Source organism: Carcharodon carcharias, chromosome 12, assembly GCF_017639515.1.
Source record: "Carcharodon carcharias isolate sCarCar2 chromosome 12, sCarCar2.pri, whole genome shotgun sequence".
NCBI lineage: Eukaryota > Metazoa > Chordata > Chondrichthyes > Lamniformes > Lamnidae > Carcharodon > Carcharodon carcharias.
Window position 1 is genome coordinate 104,422,068 of NC_054478.1, and position 16,839 is coordinate 104,438,906.

General features: G+C 43.0%; 1 protein-coding gene across 5 annotated transcripts in view; it reads right to left on the reverse strand.

The window, feature by feature from the left end:
* Positions 1-13,743, reverse strand: part of LOC121284917 (E3 ubiquitin-protein ligase HECW2-like) — a 398,529-nt gene extending 384,786 nt beyond the window's left edge. For all 5 annotated transcript variants that reach the window (XM_041200816.1, XM_041200817.1, XM_041200821.1 and 2 more), the window contains exon 1: positions 13,261-13,743. The gene's annotated coding sequence lies outside the window, so the exon portion shown is untranslated. The remainder of the gene's footprint in view (positions 1-13,260) is intronic.
* Positions 13,744-16,839: the final 3,096 nt, after the last annotated feature.

Genomic DNA, 16,839 nt, shown 5'->3' on the forward strand with positions numbered 1-16,839 from the left:
TCCTCAGATGAACCATCACTCTCATCAGCATTCAGAACTAAAAACTGCTTGCAGAGTGGGATGCAGTCAGGGGACTCCTGCACTCTCTGCCTGTTTCCAGATTTGACTGTCTAGTGGTCACCTTTTCCTTCTCTCCCTACATAGTCTTAAGCTGCAGGCTGACCACATCAAAAAGTGTGCTATCTACAAAGCTCTCAACCTCACAGATGCACCACAGTAACACCAGCTGCTCCTCAGGTTCCAAAACCTGGAGCTTAAGTTGCTGCAACTGACACACATCCTGCACAAACGGTTATCCAGGACATAGGAAGCATCCTGGAGTTCCCACATAGCACAAGATGTGCTATCTAGAGGTTGGAGCAGGCCTGCCATTTCTCTGTTAGTTAATAACCTCATTACTTCTAATAAATCTTACTATTGCAAATAAACTTGTATCAATACTAATAAACCTTACTATTTATCAACTTACCAATGCTAACAAACCTTAGCAAAACTGTTAAAGTGATAGATGGCAACAGAACAGACACAGGTGTAGGTGGGAAAAGACAAGGGGAGAAAATATATAGTCAAGGAGGGGAAAAAAATCAGTTCAGTGGGGCAGGAGCAGGCTAAAATGATAGGTCTACCTACGGCAGTCCAGTTTGAGGATCTTGGGAAGGAGGTAGGAGCGGGCTATTCGGGCTTGGGGGCTATGAAGTTGGAGGCCATGGGGGGAAATCTCCAGAGGAAATGGAGTCAGTGACAGTGCTGGGTAGAATTCTTCTACAGCACAGCAATGATTGTACTTCTAAAATATTCACTGGTTGTGACATGCTTTAGTATGTGAAATTGTTAAGGACACTATGAATTAGCAAATTGTTTATTATTTTCTAATATTCTGGCAGCTCTCCTGCTGTAAATGACTTCTTTTGCAATCATTTTTCATTTTATTTCTGCACTCTTTTGTTGGCACATCTGACTCTGAAGCTACTTTTGCAGTTCTCCCTCTTGTTTAATTAATGTCATCACAAGCTTTCAGACTTTCCAGCTCCCACCATACATGAGTCAAGCCATGTATCAAGATTTGAAATTCGATGAGGGAGTCCCATTATGTGTAATCATTTCTTCCTGTTCCAATTTAAATTAGCAAATAAGCAATTAAATAATATTTAATGAAGTTATGAGGTCAATTGATTACTCGAAGGGATAACATGTAAAGTCAGAGTGTCAGTCGTAATTCAGTTATTAGCAATCTTGCCTGAATCGGGAGGTTGAGAGTTCAGGACTGACTCCGGAACCGTTAGAACAAAACTTATGCTGGCATTTCATTGCTTACTGAGATCGTGCTGCACTGCTGCAGGTGCTGTCTTTTGGATGAGGTGTTTAACCGAGGCCACATCTGCCCTCTCAGTTAGATGTAAAAGATGCCATCTCACTATTTCAAAGAGTGAGTGGGGAGTTCTCCCTAATGTCCTGGCCAATATTTATCCCTAAAGCAATACGTAAAATAGATTCCTTGGTCATTTATTACGTTGCTATTTGTAAGAACTCATTGTGTACGGATTTGCTGTTGCATTTCCTAAGAACATAAGAAGTGGGAATAGGAGTAAGCCATATGGCCCTGAAGCCTGCTCCGCCATTCAAAAGATCATGGCTGATCTGATCTTGGCCTCAACTCCACCATCCTGCCTGTCCCCATAATGCTCGACTCCCTATTGTTCAAGAATCTGTCTATCTCAGCCTTGAATACACTCAATGACCCAGCCTCCACTGCTCTCTGGGGTAGAGAATTCCAAAGATCTTTCAGAGGGTCATTGAAGAAATTCCTCCTTGCCTGTCTTAAATGGGAGAACCCTTATTTCAGAACTGTGACCCTTAGTTCTAGATTCTCTCACGAGGGGAAACATCCCCTTAGCATCTACCCTGACAAGCTCCCTCAGAATCTCATGTGTTTCATTAAGATCACTTCTCATTCTTCCAAATTCCAATGAGTACAGTAAGTCCTCACAAAGTTGCGTTCCTGAGAATCACGACTTTAAGTGAATCAACTTTAAGTGAATCATGTGCTCCCACAGGAATCAATGTTAAAGCTGGAGTTAGGTTCCTTCAGACATTTCTTGCCCGGAAAAGCCAATATATAAGTGTTAATACTGTACCAAACACGTGTAGCACTGTGCATTCCTAGCTGGAATAACTTGCAAAACAAAATAAATCACTTAATATAACAGAGATATATATAAATTCAAAGTAGATAACACTAAATCAGCCAAACAAGCAGAGTATCACAGCTTCTGTGTCTCACCAACAGCACTCGAAACACAGCTGTCTTTCTATGTCTCTCCCTCTCCGGATGGACCTCATGGGGGGAGTGGATGTTACGATTGGGCCAGGAAGGGGGTGCCCACAGAAGAAGCCAAGGGTGGGTGTGGGGGCCGCAGAAGGAGCCGGGATAGTGGGACGAGGCCACGAAAGAAGTTGGGGAGGGAGCCCCAGGTCACTCACAGTTCATCACCCAATCGGCAGCCAACACCCTCCCATCCCCTGTGCTCCTGCTCCCAGCATCTCAGGCCTTGTTCTTTCCCCACAGCCTGGGCCTCTGGTGATTGAGGCAGTGGCTCTGGCATGAGAACATGGCAGCAGCTGGCCCAGGCAGCAGTGTGTGGGGAAGGGAGGAAGGGACAGAGAGTCAATGATGTAAAGCCAAAAATGGTGACACAAATCAAGAAAAAAAAGATTCTGAAGAATAAACAACATTAAAGCAAAACAACATTTTCTTACTGCAGTTATACAATGCCTTGGTGAGACCATACCTGGAGTATTGCGTGCAGTTTTGATCTCCCTGCCTACGAAAGGATATATTTGCCATGGAGGGAGAGCAGCGAAGGTTCACTAGGCTGATACCAGGATGGCAGGAGATATGAGGAGAGATTGGTTCGACTAGGCCTGTATTCATTAAAGTTTAGAAGAATGAGAGGGGATATGATTGAAACATATAAAATTCTAACAGGACTAGACAGACTAGATGCAGGGAGGATGTTTCCCCTGGTTGGGAAGTCTACAACCAGGGGCCACAGTCTCAGGATACAGGGCAGGCCATTTAGAACTGTGAAGAAATTTTTCTTCATCTCTCAGAGGGAGGCCAACCAGTGGGATTCTCTACCACAGAAGGCTGTAAGGGCCAGGTTACTGAGTATATTCAAGAAAGAAATTGACAATTTTTTGAAAATCAGGGGCATCAAGAGGTATGGAGAGAAAGCAGGAATATGGTGTTGAGATGGATGATCAGCCATGATCATATTGAATGGTGGAGCAGGCCTGAAGGGCCGAATGGCCTACTCCTGCTCCTAGTTACTATATTTCTATGACATTAAGCAGGGCAACTTATAGTGAGGACTTACTACATAGATCTAACCTCCTCAACATTTCCACATAACAGAACCCCTCCATCCCAAGGTTCAACCCAGTGAACCTTCTCTGAACTGCCTCCAATGCAAGTATGCCCTTTTTTAAATAAGGAAATAAAACTCTGTGCAGTCTGTAGTTGTGGTGTCACAAATGCCCTGTACGGTTGTAACACAGCTTCCCTACTTTTATACTTAATCCGCCTTGCAATAAAAGTCAACATTCCATTTGCTTTCATAATTGCTTGCTGTCCCTGCATGCTGACTTTGTTTCATGTAGGCTGTGTTTTCTGAAGCACAACTGCAGAGGGCATACTCCCCAGTTGCAGTCTTTGTGACTCCATTAACAGTGATGTCCCAGGCTGTTGCCTGCATCAAAAATAGCACTGACCAAACCAAGAGAGAAAAGAACACACAACATTGTCTTCACTCCCTCCATACGCCCTTCAGTTTCCCTCCACTCCCTTTATCACTCCCTCCAACCAATGTTGTCTACCTCCCTTCACCACACCCTCCTGTCTCCCCCACACCCTCTGCTGCTCTCTCCCGCTCCCCTCTCCCCCACCGACTCCACTCTCCCCCTCCCCGGGCTGTCCACTTCCCTTCGCTGTTCTCTCCCCACTGACTTTGCTGCATCCCATTCTCTTCATTGCTTCCTTCCGCCCCAACTGTCTGCCTCTAGGGCCAATCTTGCTTCGCTGCTCCATCCTGCTTCCCCACCACTCTCTTCACCACTTCTGTCCACCCCAGGCACCGGAAAGAGGCGGAACGTATGGCAGGGAGCATCTGACACTGTTGCCTCCCTTAAGCCCTCCCCATTTAGTTTAAAGCCCAAGCTATAGCCCTAGTTATTCAATTCACCTGAACACTGGTCGCAGCAGCACAGTTCAAGTGAAGCCCATCCCAACAGAACAGCTCCCTCTTTCCCTAACACGGGTGCCTATACCCCACGAACTGAAACTCATTTCTCCCATACTAATACAAAAGCAAAATACTTCAGATGCTGGAAATGTAAAATAAAAACAGAAAATGCTGAAAATACTCAGGTCAGGCTGCAAATGGGACAGAAACAGAGCTAACATTTCATCAATTTAACAATTCAAAGGGTTGACCTGAGCCAAAGTTCCATAAGCTACAGACACTCATTGCAGACGTGACTACTGTGAATGACATTGGTGTCCAACTTTCAAATATTACAGTTGCAGCACTTCACTTGCCCTGCCGTTTCTATTGTATTTGACTTAACTAATTAGGATTTCAAATTTTGACATTGCGCACAATTGCATTTTTATAGTTTTTAATCTAGGTAATTTATTTCATTTAGTTTCATACTTTTACTGTAACTTAGTTCACAGTCCTTTACTGCAATAGTGACTAGACTTCAAAATACTTAATTGGCTATAAAACACTTTCAGATAACCTGAGGTTGTGAAAAGAGCTAAATAAATGCAAGATTTTTTTTTTTGATTGCATCAGTCTTCCAGTGTTTCATGGATCTTTACTGTTCTTTTCAGTTTTAATTCCATATTTCTACAGCCTGTATTTCCTTCCACAGGTGAAGAAAGTGCACCACAGTTCTCAATCTCTGCAGTGTGAAAATGCCAGCAGTTGCTCTGAGTTACTGCCCGTTCTTGAGCCAATTGAGGCCCTTAAGTGGTGCCCACAGTGAACCCTGGTGGCCTTGTGTGCTTGGGGGAGGGGGGGCATTCCCTCCTGTTCAGTAGGGTGCCTGCGCTCAACGAGTCCGCACCATGGTACTCCCTGCCTCCGCCCGCTTGATCTTCCCCTCCCTCCCAATCGTGGCTCCTACCCACCTCCCTCACTGGGGCCTGTCAGATTGGCCCTGCAATACACCCCACTTACCTTGATATCCAGCTTTTCCCAGATGGGGGCAGTCTCAACCTGAGCCAATTAACAGCCCGATCAGGAACTTCCCAGCCATGCAGAGGCAGGCTCACCGCCAATTTTTAGGCCCAGAGAACAGGGCCAATACCTTGAAAGTCCAGTCCAAATGTTTATTACAATATGCTGGCTACAAAGAAATTATAAATATTCTAAATACTTTGCATCAAATGTTTCAAAATGTCTTCTCTACACTTACTGCAGTTTTTCAATTCTTACTGGTGCTATCAATACTAGTTATGCTACAGGAATTGTTAAAAACAAAGTAATGGATAAAATTATACATAAACATTTTTTGCATAAAATCAATCTGCAAAAGTGGCTGCTGTGGAGACTAATGCAGATATTTTCCTGAGTGTGCCAGGTTGAACCACTGGGGTAACACAAGAGAGGAAAACATGGAAGCTGTTGTAAAATTACAATTGGTAGCGATTTTCAGAATGCTGTAAGGACTTAGCAGCCTGTGTTTGAACTGCACGAGTGATATCATGCCATGATCTACAGTTAACTGGGAGCTTCAGGCACCAGAGCAATTCATGAGGGCTGTCTTTTGCGATAGCATGAAATGTCACTCACTCAGAGCTTTGTACTGTCACTTATGTAGAGTGAAGGGAGAAACCGAGTGAGAACACAAGTGTGCAAGAGAGAGTGCAAGGGAGCACAGGAAGCACAATTGCAAGAGAGAACACATGAATGTGAGAGAGAAAGCGCAAGCGCAAGAATGAAAACAAGAGAGCAAACTTACAAGAACACAAAAGAGAAAGAACATGGAAGGAAAGGGAAAAAAAGAGAATCTTCACCAGTTGGATAGTGTGCAGAAATATTGGACTGATACAAAAGATTTAGGTGTGGCTCTAGCCCAACCTGGGTTTGGACAATATCATCCAGTCCTGATCTACCTGGCAGCAACTCTCATGGTAATGCTTCAGATAGCAGTGTCTCATTTTTATATAAAACCATGAAAATCTTGGCTATGCACCATTAACAGAGTATTGTCAGTTGCAGCACAGTAGTGACACTCTTGCCCGAGTCAGAAAGTTGTGGGTTCAAACCTCATTCTAGTGAGTACTTAAATTAGACTGATACTTCAATGCAGTACTGAGCCCCTGTCTATCTCCAAATGTGAATGTAAAAATGAAATGGCATTCTTTCTAAGGAGGGCAGGGGAGTTCTCTTCGGTGTTCTGGCCAGTATTTATCCCTCAACCTACAGCACTAAGAAAGGTTATTTGGTTACAATTACATTGCTGTTTGCAAATTGGCAGCCTTGTTTTCTAGATTACAATGTAACTTCATTTAAGGCTGTGAAAGGTGCTACATAAATGCAAATCTTTTTATGAATTTCACCTTGAACTGGGAGAAGATCAAGCAATGTGGACTCCTTTTCTCCTGGAGCTCTACACAACAGGTCCCCTAACAAAATAAACCTCTGCAGAGAGAGGTGTGGCCTGATGTCAGAGGGGATACACATCTAATGGTTCACAGAAAAATCAGCCCAATCCTTCTGAAGGTAGAGGGTGGCCTTGTGCACCTTTGTCCAGCTATGCTTCCCCCATCCTACATCCAACTCTGACCTGAAGCATGTCAAAGTACTTCAGAAATATACACAATTAGGCTGTAAGTGGGCCTCCTGTAAATGTTGTGCTTAACATACACAGCTGGGCAGTACCAGTCTGCAATTCTCTCTTTCCTAAAAAGAAAACTAAATGATTTCAATCTGTTTTGTTTAAATGTTTTCCAGTTTTAACTTGTAATCTGTCTCTAGCATTTAGTTTCTTGAAATTAGAATAGGTACAGGAATAGGGTGGAAGCATGGTGAGGATTTATCAAGTTAGCAAATATCAATTATCCCAGCAATGGCTGCAAGCCAACTCATTACACTCACTTTTAAGTTCATTACTGCTATTTGAGTGTGGCAATTTACTAATGTTAACACACAATGAATGTGTGTGTTAATAAATGACATTTCTTATTAACCACATTGTTATCTTGGTGCACAATATAGTAAGAAGCGTTCTAAAGGACTACGGGCTTTATCTAGGTTATAATAATTTAAGGTCAACTGTCAGAATGTGTTCTAAATCGGGATGCTATCCAGTCTCGAAATCTACACACAAGTTACGTCAAATTGTTCAGTGTAAGTCAAGCCAACATACTTTGATTCACAGTCCTGCTGGTGAAACAAGTTCTAATTTGTAATGCTGAAAAAAAAGTTGTCAAAGCTTTTCATCTTGCACTCATCAGGACAACTGCAAGAATACCAACGTCGGAGAAGCCACAACTTTATACTGTTAGAGAAGAGAGTGCTGATTGATAGAGGCATTGCCATGGAGAATTGTCAGTCACCTATTAAATGGTACATTCTCCATGGCAATGCCTCTACCAATCAGCACTCTCTTCTCATACAGCATAAAGTTGTTGCTTCCCCTGACATTGGTATTCTTGCGATTGTCCTGATGAGTGCAAGACGAAAAGCTTTGACAAAATGTCTTTTTTCAGCAGTATTCAAGTTCTGTACTACTAAATAACAATTCTAATACTCTTCTGAAAATCATCTGGCTGTTCAGCATGTTTGGAAATACACTTTGCAGCAGCTATTACAAACAATTAAACTATTCCAATATTTCAGGGTTAGAAAATTCTCCATAACAAGGACAGGATAGTCACATCACAAGGTACGTTTTTAGCTTTTTAATTTAAGACTTGGTCACTAGGACGTTTCTGATCAATTTGCTTTGGAAACAAATCCAACAATCCACCCTCAACCATTCTGGCAAAATTCTGGTCATTTCTCCAATTGCAGTTTATGGGGTGTTACTGAGGTAAAGTTGCTGCAGCTTTTGTGTGTATACATTTATTTTTGAGTAAACATGCTGATTCAGCAAGATCAAGAATACAAATCTGAAAGAGAGAAAAATAATGTAAGGCTCATTTCCTTTTCACAACCACTGGACATCTCAAAAGATGAACAAAAGTACTTTTTAAACCTAGCTACCTGTAATGTAGGAAACACAGCAGCCAATTTGTGTGCAGCAAAATACCACAAATGACCAGATAATCTGTTTTGTAAAGTTGATTGGGAGATAAATAATGGCTAGGACACTAGGGGTAACTCCATTGGCTCTTCTTCAAAATAGTGCCACAGGATCTTTTAAAGTGTCAACCTTGATTTTCATGCTCAAGCTCCAGAGTGGGGCTTGAAACCAGAACTTTCTGACACAGGAGGCAAAAAAGCCACGCAACTGAGCCACGGCTGACAGATCACTGAAGCCTGCTTAAGAAAAATAATGTGCTAAATGTAATGGGAGAATATACATATTTCATCCCAAACCCTTTCCAGAAAAATCACAATGTTAAAAACTGTAAAACAAACAGCTGCAAGATGCCCAGTTAGTAAATATCTGGTCATCATTTTGATAAGAACACAGCATTCAAGGATGAAAATACTGTTTTATAACAACCAGTTTTAGTAAGCAACATGAAGAACATGCTGCACACGCTAAGTTATATTAAGCATGTCTCAGTGCTTGGTCTTTAATAAATAATAAAGGAATGCTAGCCAACTTCTGGTTCTGTACAGAACTGGCATTTGCCAAGTAAATTGATGGTCAAGTAATGCATCATGTAAGACACTAAATATTAAAATAGAATGTCAATGTCTAGCCCATTGTTGTCAGACAAAACAATTAATTTGAAATGTAACAGCGAATGAATGATACAGCCTAACAGTTAACTAACCTTTTGAGCAGTTTTAAAGTATACACAGTTAATGTTCTTGGGATTTTCTTGTAAATTTCAAAATTCTTTTGAGGTTTAACAGAAAATGTACAAATCAGAGGATTTCTTGTCTACTATTTTCCCCCAACTGAACATTTTACTTAATGATTTTAATGTTTCTTTTGGTGCAGTAATCTCATTCCATATTTTTCTTCTTCACTCCTGTCACGAAGACACTCACTTTTGCTAGAATATGGTAAGCAGGTAAAATCAATGGCAACAAGAGACTGGTTCAACTCTAAATGGCATCACAGCTAAGCACAACTCTGCCCTTAACTGACAGACACACATTCTTGCAGGGATCACCAAGCAAAGAGCAAGAACAGAATGAAGCACTGGCTTACCTTTCCCTACCTAACCAACCGTGCTACTGGGGTCAGTTGTAAATTTTTTTTAATATTCTGAGTATTGCTGGCAAGGCCAGCATTTGTTTTTAATTATATAGAATAAGGTTAAGCATAAACTGGTGGTGGGCACTGATTGGATGATTAATTGAGCACACAAAGAAACACTTATTGACACTAGTGTGAGAGAAGAGTTAGGAGCTATACATATTTGGCAGAACCCAAATGGAGCATTGATGCGCAGGCTGTTGCTGAGCAAGTGCTGCTTGATAGCACTGTCGATTATAGCTTCCATCACTTTACCGATGATTGAGAGTAGTCTAACAGAGTGGTAATTAGCTAGATTTGTGGACAGATCATACCTGGGCAATTTTGCACAATTTTGGGTAGATGCTAGTATTTTAGCTGCACTGGAACAGCTTGGCCAGAGGCCATAGCCTTTGCTATATTTTGTGCACTCCACTGTCTCAATATCGCATGGAGAGATTCGAAGACTGGCATCTGTGATGCTGGAGGCCCCAGGATAAGGCTGAGTTTATCATCCACACAGCACTGAAGATGGCTGAAATGCCTCAGCCTCAACTTTTGCACTGACCTTCAGGGTGTCCTCATTATGAGGATAGGGATGTTCGTGGAGCCTTCTCCTCCAATGAGTTGTTCAATTGTTATGAATGTAAGGTTTTATAAGATGGTTATGTTTTGGACTGCCTCTTTTAACTTAAGGTAAAACAGGGTACCCTGGGAAAGGGAGATAGGTTGTATTGGGCTCTGCACAATAAGAAGCATGGTGATGTTTACTGTGGAGACAGGAGGCCCAGATCACGTGCTATTGAAATCTATGTGCTAGGTTTTATACCTGAATACAGTGAGGCAGCTGTTTTTGCTTTGTGCAAACTTACAGACTCTCGGGCAGTCTGATTTTTAAAAAACCCTGAACATTGAGAGTCACAGAGAGAGAGAGAGATTAAGATCCATGGGGAGAGAGAGAAAAACAGGAAAAGCTGTTGCTGTGGTCTGCAGAGGGAAAAAGTTCTCTGGTCGAAGAGATGAAACCTGTGTAAATTTAAGAACACTGGAAGATTCAGTCTGGCATGGACGGAGGAAGGAATCTCCAGAGTGGAAGTGGCCCTTGCTGCTGCAAGTCAGTTCAGCAATTCTTGGAAGGCCAAGAGAAATGGTTTTCAACAAACTCTAGACATTACGACTAGCAAAATAGGGAGAAGTGAATCTGTTGGAAGCCGGGAGTAATTTCTGCAGTCTCTACATAAACAGTCCATTGTGCAGACTGCATGATGTAAAGTATAACGGCGGCGTGGGTTTTTTTGAGTGTGTTAAAACGCTAATAAGGGATGCCTTTTCTGTAGTTTAGAGTATTGGTTGTCAACTAAGTAATGTCTAATCATGTTGATTTTAATTTTTTATTACAGTAAAAGTCTTAAAAATTGAAATTTTGTTGTGTGATTCCTTTAAGTTGTTCAGTGGGAATTCAAGTTTTTTTTTAAGTTATTAGTCTCTCATGGGTTTCAAAACACTGTTGTCCACAGATGCTGCCTGACCTGCTGAGTATTTGCAGCATATTCTGTTTTTATTTCACCTGACAGCATCAAGTGCCCTTTTTAAGGGTATCACTATTATAATAAACTCATGGTCCAATCAAGCTAAACCACAACAACTTGCATTTATATAGCACCTCTAATATAATAAAACATCCTAAAGCACTTCACAGGAGTTCCATAAAGCAAAGCTTGACACTGAGCCACATAAGGAGATATTAGGAGTGATCACCAAGGAGCATTTTAAAGGATAAAAGAGGTAGAGAAACAGAGGGCTTTAGATAGAGAATTCCAGAGCTTAGGATCTTGGTGGTTGAAGGTACAGCCACCAATGATGGAGCAATTTAAGATTGGAGATGCTCAAGAGGCTAGAATTAGAAGTGCAGATTTCTCAGAAGACTGTGGGGCTGGAGGAGATTAGAGGGATAGGGAGGGAAAAGGCCATGGAGCAAATTGAAAACAAAAATGAGAGTTCTGAAAATTGGGGTGTTGCTTAACTGGAGGCCAATGTAGGTCAGCAATCACAGTAGAGATGAATGAAAGGAACTTGGTGCAAGGCAGGACACAGACAGCAGAGTTTTGGATGACCTTGAGCTTACAGGGAGTAAAATGTGGAAGGCTGGCCAGGAATTAATAGTTAAGTCTAGAGGTAACAAATGTATTAATGAGAGTTTCAGCAGCACTGAGCTATGGTAGGGATAGAGCCTGGTGATGAGGGTTTCAACAGCAGCTGAGGCAGGAACAGAGTCTGGTAATTAGGCTTTCAGCAGTAGCTGAGCTGAAGCAGGAATGGAGTCTGGTGATGAGGGTTTCAGCAGGAGCTGAGCTGAGGCAGGAACGGAGTCTGGTGATGAGGGTTTTGGCAGCAGATGAGTGAGGCAGGGATGGAGCTGGGCAACGTTACAGAGGTGGAAACAGGTGGCACGGGTATGTGGTTGGAAGCTCATCTTGAAATCAAATATGATACCAAGGTTGAGAGCAGACCAGTGCAGCCTCAGTTAGCTTTTGGGCAGAGGGATGGAACTGGTAGGTATTGAACAGTTTCTAATAGATGAAGACAATGGCTTCAGTCTTCCCAATATTTAATTAAAGGAAATTTCTGCTCATTAAGTACAAGATGTCGAATAAGAAATCAAAAAATTTAGAGACTGAAGGAGTTGAGAAAGGTGGTGATAAGATACAGCTGAGTGTTGTCAACGTACATGTGAAAACTGATGTTTTTGAATGACGTCACCAAGAGATAGCATGTAGGTTAGCAATGGCGGGGGGGGGGGAGAGAGAAGATCAAAGATAAATCCTTAGGGGACACCAGAGATAAAAGTTGCAGAAGCCATTGCAGGTTATTCTCTGGTTGTGGTTAGATGGGTAAGAATGAAACCAGGGAATGCAGCTGTAAGGAAACGGGTTAGGGGATGGTATGGTCAGCCATGTCAAAGTTTGCAGACAGGTCCAGAGAAGAAGAAATAGTTTACCTTTTATGTTTGAAATAAAATGTTTAAAATAAAGCAACAAAGTCCCAACTAACCCAAAGGGAACTTTAACCACTAAATCATAATGCCGTCATTGGTGTCTCAACACTTTATCTGAGGTGCCCAATGACGACGGATGGGAGGAATCTCTGGGGCAAGTGAAACTATTGGAATATTTAACAATTATACGAGCGAGCTTTGACTTCCTCAACGCTGTGACAACACGCAAGACTATTCCTTATTACCTCTCAAAACTCGTGAAAATTGCGACAACGTGTAAACGTTTTCTCAAGCGGTGAGGTGACGGAACCGCTGCGGGATCTCTCCACTCCAGTGTCGCAGCGGCTCTTCACATCGCCTGGGTTCAGAGGCTCGGGGAGAAGGCGGGGAGGCGGCCATGGACATGGGCTGCTCCAGGCTCCAGCAAACAAAAAACATTTAGTGTCTTAGGACAGGTGCACGACTCAAATCACACGGGAGGGGAAGATCACTGCCTGGTTTTCTAAAGCTGCAGCAACAGAAATACCTTGCATACCAAAGCTCTCCATACTTGAATTAAATGGTTAAATCTATTCATAAACATAAAATGTGGCTTTATAAATATATTTAGTCATCGCAGTACGTGCATATGCAGAATGCCGGCCGCTCTGGTTAGGGGGGAGGGAGGGGACCTGGTGAAGTTGTCCTGCAGTCTCCAATTCCAGGCCTGGGGGGGGGGGGGGGGAATCCCAAAAATATTCCCCTGGGACACAGGTAGCTCTGGCTCCAAATCTTGCACCAATTCAGCGGCTGATGATCAGACGGGAGGGAGGGAGTTGAACAGAGCGGTTACTTACCACAGGGGGGAAGCTCTGCTAAATCCAATCATCCCGAGCGGCCCAATAGTGTCAGGAAAAGATGAAAGATCCCTCTTCAGAAACACTCACTGCGGCTGGTGCCGGCTTGCTCCCTCTCCTGCAACAGTCCTTTTTTTCCCCCCTAATGCTCGTGTTCTTGCCCCCCTTTTAAAAAAATACATAAAATAAAATTCCCAGGCTCGGTGTTATTGCAAGCAATGCAAATCTTTGGCTAGAGGCAACATGGTCTGATTTGAAATCTCCTCCCCACTCGCCGCCCTCTGTTTCCGCTGCAGCATGTTTCCCTCCGCGGCTCCTGGCTTCCCAACACTGCGGCCCGACCTACACCAGAGGCGCCGGTTCTCTCATCCCTTTGGGAGGCTCCTGCCGCTGGACTGAGGCGGCAGGGGCGCTTCTGAGGAGAAAGCACCTCCCGCACTCAGTCTCTGACCACCCGATCCGCTTCCTCCTCTTGCCCTAGACTCTCCCCTCTCCACACCCCCAATTCTCGTCAAGGGGCGGGGCGGGGCGGGGGGCAGATCTGGGCGGGATTCCTCTGCGTCATTGACGCAGGGTCGCCCCCCCCGCCACTCCACTCCAGCGGGTGGCCTCCGAGTGCCAGAGAGCCCCTCCACACCGAGCCGGGTGCCTGAATGCGACCCACGGCTCAATCTTTCCTCACGTCGAAGCGTTCACAAGCAGCCAGAAAGGAGTTTTCATTGGATGAAAAATGCTTCCCATATGTAAAAGACTGATTAAAAGTCGGTGGAGATTAAGATCCTGCTCCTATCTTGTTTCAGGTTTCTAGAAAAGACGTATCGCCAGTCATATCTCGGGGGGCGGGGGGGGGGGGGTTGGGATGGGGTGAATTGCCCCCGGTTTACTGCAGCATGAAGGTGACAACGGCAGGGAATGCGGCCGGGCAGTGCCCACCAGTCCGGTCTGTGCGTGGAATGGATCAGCACCAATTTACTGCTGGGCTTGGCAATTGATCAGTTGTCACTACTTTCTTTCTACCTGTTTCTGTCATGGTAAAATGTTCAGTTGTGAATTAAATCCAGGGCCAACAGAAATGTCAATCTGTTCAAATAAGAGGCCGAACATGTATGCACACACTCGGAATTACCTTGCTTCTTTAGGAATAGTTTACACAACAATCATAAAAAGGAAGACACATGTAAAACAGAATGTGAGCGCCCGCCACATACCACCCTGACGCGGCGGCGAGCAAGATTGTTTCCATCCCTTTGCTACATTCCCAATTTCTGGAGTAACTGGGAGTAAAGACCAAATGAGTGCAGAATGCCTTAGTATTCGAAAGAAAAGAAAATTGGAAGGTGTCACCAAGCCCTACAATCAGGAAATGTGTATGATAATCTGTAAATATAGTTATGAGTACTGAAGTCTAGCTCTAACGCACTGGGGAGACATAAATTACTGGGTAGACTTACTGGTCTATCTCCATGATAACTATATATTATAAACATGGAATTAACACAATATTTTAAAGAAATAAAGACTTCTGTCAGCTTGTGCTACCTTAAGAATAGTTCTGCCATTGCTTCGGAAAGTCTGGGGTTCAAGCTCTCTCGCCTCCAACGCTCAGGGGATGCGCATTCGTTGGAAGACGAAACGGAAGCCCTGTTCAGACACCATGCCAGCATTTGACGGAGACAAGTAAGACATTCTCCTGGTGCCCTGTCAACATTCCTCCGTTATCCTCCCATTGAATCAGTAGGTCATTGCTGTGTACCAAACTGCTGCAGCATTTACCCATACGCTAAAATGAATGCAGCTTAAAAATAATCACGTAGCAAGATCTCACAGAGAGCAATGGCACGAATTGCCAGCTTTTCGTGGTGTTGGTTGCGGGTATCTGAGCCTGGACACTGGAATAATGGACAAAAACCAGGAACACCTGTCACTGCTGCATGAAGCATCAGTCCAAATGATGTACTCAGGTCCTGAAGTGTAGTTTAAATTCATAACCTTTACCCCTGAGATAAAAATTGTAACTGAACCGTATTCGTTACCCACTCTGTAACAGCTTTTCTCATTCAAGTCTTTATTTTGCCCAAAGATAAAAAAAAACACTTCTGTGTGCACATTTGTGTGGAATATCTAAGAATTGTACACAATGTAAAACATTGTATTTTCTCCCAATTACATTTTGAGTGCACCTTTTTGCTAATGAGCTCATATTGAATAAGTTACAGGAAGCCCAAATAAAAAAGGCATTCATAACTCATATTACTACTTTAATTCTTAACAAAATATCCTTGTTTAGTGATGTGGCTGTGAAACTTGATTCACTACAAAATAGTACTTGTTTTTTGAATGCCAAGAACAGGGAGATGCCAAGAAAATCTACTGGCTGTCTTCACCCTGTTTCATTTTTTTGATCTGCAAGGTAGAAATTATATCTACATAAAAAGAAAAGGAATAGGTATTAAGTAATGATGTAATGCTGTAACAAATCCAGAAAGAACTGCTATTTAGAGAGAAACAGCAAAATTATATTTAATGAACATATGCAACTTGAGAAAAAATGTTTTTCACAGCTGTACTTAAGACAAGGTTTATGATTTCCAAAACAGAGATAGGTAATTCCTCACTAAAATATACATTTGATGCCATAGCGTGTTCCCACTTTAATGATATTCCAACTATAGCAATCTCTTTATTTAGCAACTATTAACATCAGTATGAATTCTGCTTCAAATTCCTTTGAATTTTGTCCAAATAAAGGGCTTCTTTCTGATCCACTGTATGGAGATATCATCCAAAAGCACAGTCAGTTTCCACGTATTTGCTGATGACTCCCAGCACTACCTCATGACCACCCCTCTGGCCCCTCCAATGACTCGAATTTGTCAGATTGCTTGTCCAACAACTGATTTTGTAAACACAAATTTCCTTCAACTAAATAGCAGGAATGCTCTCAGTCCCTGCCACAACCTTGGTTTCCTAGTTACTAACTCCATCCCTTTTCCTGGCAACTATCTGAAGCTGAACCAGACTGCTCACATCCTTAGTGTTATAATTGACTCTGAGATGAGCTCCTGACCTCATATCCACACTATTGCTAAGACCAGCTACTTTTGCCTTCATACCATCGCCCAACTCCATACCCGCCTCAAGCAATCAGCTGCTAAAACTCTCATCTATGCCCTTGTTACATATAGACTAGATAATTCCAAGGCACTCCTGACTGGCTTCCCACATTTTACTGTCCATAAGCTTGAGATCAGCCAAAACTCCACTGTCCATAGCCTGCAAAGTCCCATTCACCTACCAGCCCTCTGTTCACTGACCCACATTGGGTCCCAATGCCTTGATTTTAAATTATCATCCTTGTTTTCAGATCCATCCACGGTCTCATCACTCCCCAAAATTGGAATCCCCTCTAGCCCTACAACACTCCAAGGTATCTGTTTTCTTCCAATTCTGGCTTCTTGATCGTTCCCAAATTTAATTGCTTCACCATTGGCTGCCATGCCAAGACCTTAATCTCTGGAATCCACTTCCTAGACCTTGCTGCCTCTCTAGTTGCCTTTCCTTCTTTGATACGCTTCTTAA